Source organism: Lepisosteus oculatus, chromosome 2, assembly GCF_040954835.1.
Source record: "Lepisosteus oculatus isolate fLepOcu1 chromosome 2, fLepOcu1.hap2, whole genome shotgun sequence".
NCBI classification, from domain to species: domain Eukaryota; kingdom Metazoa; phylum Chordata; class Actinopteri; order Semionotiformes; family Lepisosteidae; genus Lepisosteus; species Lepisosteus oculatus.
The window spans coordinates 67,195,924-67,203,669 of record NC_090697.1 but is presented as its reverse complement, the minus strand read 5'-3'; positions in this window follow the sequence as shown (position 1 = coordinate 67,203,669).

Here is a 7,746-nt window from a genome sequence, read left to right as displayed (position 1 = left end):
ATATAGATGTTTAACAGTAAATGTATGCTAAGCAATAGAGTCAAAACTCTTTAATGGGTGAAGTGGAGTATTATGTAGTTACACTCCCAGGGCCGCGCATCATTAGTAAAATTAGAGGTAGTATTTAAATGTCTTACACGTATTCTAGGTGCTACGTAAGGCAACAAATTAAGATGGACTTTTAGGAGGCTTTTGCCAGAGGTCCACATGGAAGATTTCATCTAGAAATACCGCATCTGAAGAATGCAACTTTAAATTATTAATACATTTATCCGGATAGTGTTTTTATTCTGAGCAAATTATATTTGAGACTGTTTTTTTTTTTTCATGTGAATATTGTACTGACTAATTTGAGTGCCAAAAGCTGTGTTTCACAACTTTGCAATGAACAGGTATTTTGTATCTGGGGAGGGAAACAGTCCCCACAATAAATCTGTGTTTCTAAAAACATTGATCATATTAAAATCAAGTGTAGCAAAACAATTTTCTTTAGTATTTTGTGTTCACAAAGTGTTTGTGTTCTGTTTTAAAAGAAAATACTTTGTGGTGGCCCTACATGAACCAAGTAAACTAGAAAGAGTCAACAAGCCATACAATTAGCAAATATTATCTCACGGCTGCAAGACAGAGCTAAAAATAGCACACAGGCTCTAGAAAGTACAATGAAACCACTAAAAGGGGTGTCGTACTGTTCCAGCAAAACATTTGTCCCAAGAAGGTACAGTGAAAAAGTTCAATTAATACTGACCTTAGAAACAAGAAGACTTGGAGATAAATAGTATGGATTTTTTGGTCAACAAAGGTTTTGCTACAATTACATAATTTACATTTACAGATGGTTGGACCATAGGCCTAGGTTTCAAACTGACCACTCTGCCAGTTTTAAGTGCCAAAGGGTGAAGAAATGACCTGGCATAAAGGGTGCCAAGCCTTGGAACTATCAAAAGTGGAATAATCAGATTATTTAAAAGGTGACTGAATCCTTGATCTTGTCTTTTATTTTTTCATTGTCCTGGAAACACCAACCTTATATCCCTTTCACAGACCCCAGCCTGAACAGACATTGTTTAAAGTAGTGGATGCCAACCTTCTGATGTAATCGGTTAGAGGATATTGTGCAATTGTCTGTCCCATTGAAACAAAATACTGGTGATATCACTCTGCGGCTGTTTGTACCATATCCATGGAGGTGAATGCACATCTCTAGTGATTATAGTATATAGTATACAAACTGTTGTTGTATAGACATTTAAGTGGTCCCATAATACATGTGTTATCTAGTTTTAATAATTAATGCATAAATTCATATTCCTATATTACTGCATGAATGACATGAAATGTTTAAAAGCACTTTTAAAGTGTTTTTAACAAACAAAAATCATAAGTTTTATCTAAAAGATACATTGTAACTGAAATATATGAAATTACAATATATTTAATAAGGACATTTGGCTTACCTTTCTTGTTTGGTAAAGATTCTAGTAATATAAACTTTATCTAAAGCTATGTTGACTCTATAGGATGCTGGATCTCACCATAATCTAGTTTATAGTTTACCACTAATCAGTTGTCACCATGTTTTACATGTAATTGATTGAAGACCTGTGAATATATCTGTTATTACATGGTTTAGTTTTGTGATTCCTAGTTTCTCAAAGATGGTTCCTTCTTTTGCACTTCTCCGGTTGAGCCATGTTAAAAAGCCAAACTCTGTTCGAAGTGACAGATAAAATATGTTATACAACAATCCATGAATAGCACACCTGATTTCTTTGAGTACAGATAGAAAAATGCCCTCTGGTCCCTGTAATAATTGTTCAGTACTGCGAAGTATGCTTTTTTCACCTGAGTCATGTTGTTTGTGTCTTCCTTTGAAACACGACACCAAGAATAGATGGGGTATATCAAAAATCATGCTTCTTATTTGATACAGTGTGTCTTCAAATTCTCTGCTGTTTTGTTTAGATTTTCATCAGCCACTCTAACCTTCCAACAGAAGAAATGTTTTCTGAAATCAGTAGTGTTTACACTCCAAACATCTTACAAGTGCTCGTTAATGACCTCTGGAAGTGTTAAATATCCAGATTTGCAAATAGAGCCCGTTAGGTTTTATTTTCTCCATGTGTTTAATCATTCCTGAAAAGTGTGCACAGAAACAGATGGAAAGCACTGATAGCATTAGTTTAGAGGAGCAAGAAAGGGGTTAAATCCACAATGAAATCATTTAAAAAGAGAGACGAATGCAATGTTTTGGCTGCTGAGCGGTTTTCATTGCTGTAGATGGCAGAGGGACAGAGCAGGAATAAGAGGCATAGGGATGTGGTAGGGAAGACAAAAGAAAATATGTGAATAGGTGGGAGAATGCAAAAAGGGAGCTAAAGAAATGGAAATCTGGGCAATTACATTAATCTGTAAATGAAAGGAGAGATTGGAAAGAGATAAGTCAATCACTGAGTGCTGGGATATGTGTGAATGACGTGTAAGGATCATTGTAGCTTCCAGTGATGTCTTTTCGGAGTCTGCTCAGCAGGAATATTAGCCTTTGACTCCCTCTGAGGTGACAGAGACTGAAAGGCCAGTGTAAATAGAAATGGAAGAGGTAAAAGAAGGACTATCAATTTGGAGACATCTTTAATCCTCAGTGCCCTGACCTTGTTCCCTGAAATAGTCATCCAATTCTTTTTTTTTTTCTGTGTTGCTCAAGTTAATAGAACATTTTTTTTAAGGTGAGGGCCCTCTCAGCGCTTCAAACAATCCACAAAGGATAACTGACAGGGGTTAGAAAAGACCACATTTTAAGTGTTTGGTTTTGGAAGTCAGTCTGATTGCTACATAAACTATAAAGTGAGTGAAAGAAAGAGGGTTTTTAGAATGGTTGAGACAGAGGGAGTCGTAAAACAGATTTCTGTGTGAATCAGGGGTTTGTAATACATAGAGGTTTTCAGCTCCACATACTTAATAGGATCTTGTCAAGCAAAGGAAGAATGGTAGAAGATACAGTGCATTAACATGAATTTGAGAGATGTATGAGAATTAATGAAGTGACAGAAATTCCTGTAGCTGATTGCTAAAGCAGGTGGAATCACCATCATCTTCATCAGTATATTGCTTGTAGTGTTTAGAGATCAAGCCAGTAGAGGTGGTAAATAAGCATTCTACCTAGCTAACAAAAGTGTTTGTACCCTTTGATCCCAGCATTCCCCGAGCATTCAACGGTAACATAATCTCTCCATTCATTCACAGATTCCACCCTTCTTCTAGAACTCGTGCAGGGGTTGGGTATATGCTTTGAGTTGTTACCGCTTAAGGCTAAATGAGTCATACGTTGTGCAGACTACAATGACTACAATGTTCTATTAATTGTGAAGTGTTTGAGTGGAAGGACTGTAGTTTTGAAAAATTCCAGATAATGTTTGTCATTGGCTGTGATATTATGAGATTTATTCAGTGTAATATGTATTAGTATTAGTATAAACTCGAACTAACTTGAGGTTTAATGAATCTTTCATCCAAATAAACAGCAATAAATATTTAATTCACAGATAATATTTGAAACAATATTTTTTTTGCACAGGAACATGATTCTCTCAGTAATGGGAAAAAATGTAACATGCGAAAAAAATAGCGTCTCCGGCGCATTGAAAAAAGGAATGTGACACTGAGAGCTTGCTAATGTGTGTGGAATTTGGACTATTTCCATTAACTCACCCTCACAGTGCACCATGAAATGTGGTAGCTCACCTTCAGCTCTTCATACACTTTTTTTAAGGACAGTTGCAGCTTGTTAAAGAAGTTGTGAAAACTGAAAAGTGAGCCCAAGAACTCCTTTCTAAAATCCTTTCCTTACAATTCACATCGTCTAACATGGCAGTGATTCACAAAACAAATAGCTGTTACAAATTCCAGTAAATGCAAATGGCAGGTAAGAGATTACTCATGCAAAATATGATAATGGCCCTGTACATTAGGTAAAAAATGAATCTCATGAATCTCTTTGAATCTCATGAGCATACAGGTTAGTGACAGTCATTTCTGAAAGGTGTCTTTTTTCCAAAGGTAGACAATTATAAACTGCCAGTGCTTATTTACTTAAGGCGTTATTCCTACGTTTTGAAAAACAGTACAGAATATTGTAAGATCAAGATACAAAGTAACAACAAGAACAAACAGTGTTAGGAAAGAAATAAACAGGAAAGAGAGGAGGAGAGGAAAGGGAGGAGGAATACAGCACCTAGAGAAGAGAGCAAGATCATTAAAAGAGAAGGAAGGTATCAAGGATTCCAGACCATGATCAAGTTCTTGGTTAGGCTTTGAAAGCTATACCTAGCCTTTTCAGGTTTTAAGAGTGACTTGATCTCTTTGACACATTGTGAGTGAGATGATGGGCTGTAAACTTTCAATTAAGGTAAATGCTAGAGGTGCACTTAGCTGAGTCTTGAATTCCTTCTTTTATAGTTTGCTTCAGGGGCTTTACCAGATAGGATCAACTAAATGTATTGTGCAAACTGGAAAAGGTTAAAATTATCAAGGTAAAAAAAAGGAGTCCTGAACATGTGCAGACATGCTGCAGTAGCCTGAGAACACCTCTCACAGGTCAGCTACTGCATATCTAGAGCCAGCAGTGCAGGACAGTTCAGTAAAAGGTGGTTAGCCTCCATGGAGTTCAGAGGAGTGCCAGAACACAGTGAGACAGTGATGTGGGGAATTTTTTGTGACGTTCAAGGGGGTGTTTATTTCTCCCGTCTGCCCGGTTAAGAGCAAGCAACTTCAAGCTTGGTCTCCTCAGAAATAAGATGTCAGTTACAACTAGATCTGCATGGTTAATAATACTTTCCTTCAGATGAATCTTTTAAACAACTCCTTTGTATTATCCAATATCCCATCACTCTATTTAAAATAATATGCTAAGAAGCACACTGACTGGTCCCAGTAGAATAATCACATCCCAGTGTAGGCTCTCTGAACTACCTATATTTCTGTCTCTTCTCTTCATATCACTCAGTAATTCCACCCTCCTTGACCTTTTGTGCTTTGCAATGAACTACAGTATTAGTGTGAAACAGCTGCCTTGTTGTACACCAGCCCAGTGTGCTGCACTTCCAAATGAACCTCAATTCGACCTGAGTTGATAGCAATTCTAAATCTCAATCAGCATGTGAAGAGCTCAGACCAAAAAACAAACAAACGACAGAGAGTACCCATGGGGCCAGCACTGGAAACTACTGACTTGAGTCACAGAACCTTGTTACCAACATGTTATTTGTGTCTTTTCACACATACATGACAGTTAGGCTTTGAACAGCTGAGTACTAAAAAGCCCAGCCCACATTTCTTAATCGCTCAGTACAGTGCTGCTTATGTCACTTTGACATCATGGTATGTTTCTCCCAGACATGCTGATACCTAGTTAGACGTCTGCCTGTGTTGCCATGATATAACAGTCAAATGACAATGCAGAAACTACTGTCAAACAGGAAAGAGGTACAATACAGGGACTCATTTACTATTTCAGCAATGTTCAAATGGAGATTTGCATAGTCCTGTACAGGCAACAGCTTTGAGATGCACTGAACTACAATACAGTGGGAAAAAAACAGCATAATAATGCTCTTTCAGTACTCTTGAGTGATTATTTTGCATGGATGCTTAAAGGATAAAAATATGGAGTCTTTCACAAATGTTGTGCTACTTTTGGTTTGAAACAGTTTCCATAAATGTTCTCTCATCTTTTAAGTCCTTTTTGCAAATTACAGGTTCAGAGTACTGAGTATCTGAATTTGTCAAATGCCATTTTCCACACACATGAAATAATAATAATCAATTTATTTTACAATCAATTTAGAAATATTTATCAGAGTTTTATATCTAGATCAATTTCTTTTAAATTATTTATGCTTTATCCACAGCAAAACAATTTTATGGATATAGCTGTATAAATGGGTTCAAATGCATGCAAAATAGGAGTTTAATATGAGTCAAGATCTGTAGGAATGTAGTCAATTAAGAATGGTTTTGACCTTTTTTTTCTAGAATTATGTATTCTATAGTATATATGGTACTCCCACTCAAAATTACAATGGGGGTTTGCACAAGCAAAAATCCATTAAACTAAAAAAAAAAATTCTTAAACAAATTGTTTATTGTAAAACCTTTGGTGTCAAGTATTGTATCTAATGCCAGCCCAGTGTGCTGCACTTCCAAATGGACCTGAGTTGATAACAATTCTAAATCTCAATCAGCATGTGAAGAGCTCAGACCAAAAGTTAAATATGTTACAGATCGGAATTTGAAATCAGTGAACTACAAGTAAGAACTCTGCTGCAGCAAAACCCAAAAGACAGAGGGTCCCCATGGGACATTTTTCTAATATGGATCAGTGTTTTTTACGTGATTGTGTAACTTAAAGCAGCAAAGACAACGTGCATTTACATTGCTGAATTCATAGGCAATATATAGGGTTTTTTTTCCAAAGCTAGGAGGGGACTTTAAAGCTGCCTTTGGTAATTGGAAAACCGCAACCTCCACTTTAAGAAGAGACAGCAAAAGCGTCAAGGCCGGTAACCTAGTGACGCCAATCCATTGTCTGAGAATCCAGATAAGAGAATCTGAAAGTCGTGCAGCTGTTGTTAAACTATTCCTATTCTCAGTGGATTAACGCATTCCATATTCCTCTAATACACAACAATTCATTTTCCACCGTGCGATTAGCATATCACAACTCATGTTGCAATAAGGGTTTTTCCAACTTTCAATTGCAGTCCTAATTCATTTCACACTGACGCTCAAATCGTCTGCTGTTAAAGTTTACCTACGTTTTTCCCTTCTATAATTTAATTTAACCTGTTTGATCTTGAACCTTTGTATGTTCCTCACTGCGACGGCCAGCACCAAACCTCTACCAGCGCAATTTGGATAGAAGACGTTTTTATCGATGATGAGTTCAAGCACTGAAACAAAGTGAAGTGAATTAAAGATGCTCCATTGCATAAACCAGACTTTAAAGATCATTTTGAGAATCGTGCTCTGTTTATGGTTATAAGCAGTTTAATACATAATAGAATCGTATAACGAAGATATACGTATATAGTTCTGGTTCAGTGACTTCTAAAATTATATTATATATCACTGAACATTTTACAACTGCTCTCCTGCACAAGTAATTCAGTACTTAAACCTTTTACCTTTTGTACATAGTTTTTTTGAGATACAGTATCTATTTAGAATATAGTAAACAATCTGTCACAAACGTGCTTCAAAAATACCGCCCTCTTTATACCGACACAGTGCGCTGGACGGTGAAGTGGCGGTTATGTTCACATTTCTTAGGTCCAGTCTGGATTCAAAATTGTTGGTCCTTGCGTGTGGAGTTTACATGGCCTCTTTGTGTTTCCCTCCTTGCAAAGACAAACTGACTGGATGATTTGGTCTTTTTAAATGCATATAGTCTTGTGTGCTCGTATGTGTCCTACAGTGTCGGTACCTCCATGCTTTAGTCCTGCCTAGCGCTTTTATGCTTCCGATATAAGCATAAGGATGATATCCATCTCCTCTGTCTTCTATGTCTATAAATGTCAGGAATAGGAGATGCCAATATCAGCCTCTTTAATTCACAAAATAGGAAAGATGTTTTGATCATTATTTTAATATTGAACATCTATTATAGAGGTTTATTATTGTTAATTTATATTAACAATGCACCGGACAGCTCTGAACCCAACTGGATGAATCTGGCTTTAGCACACAACA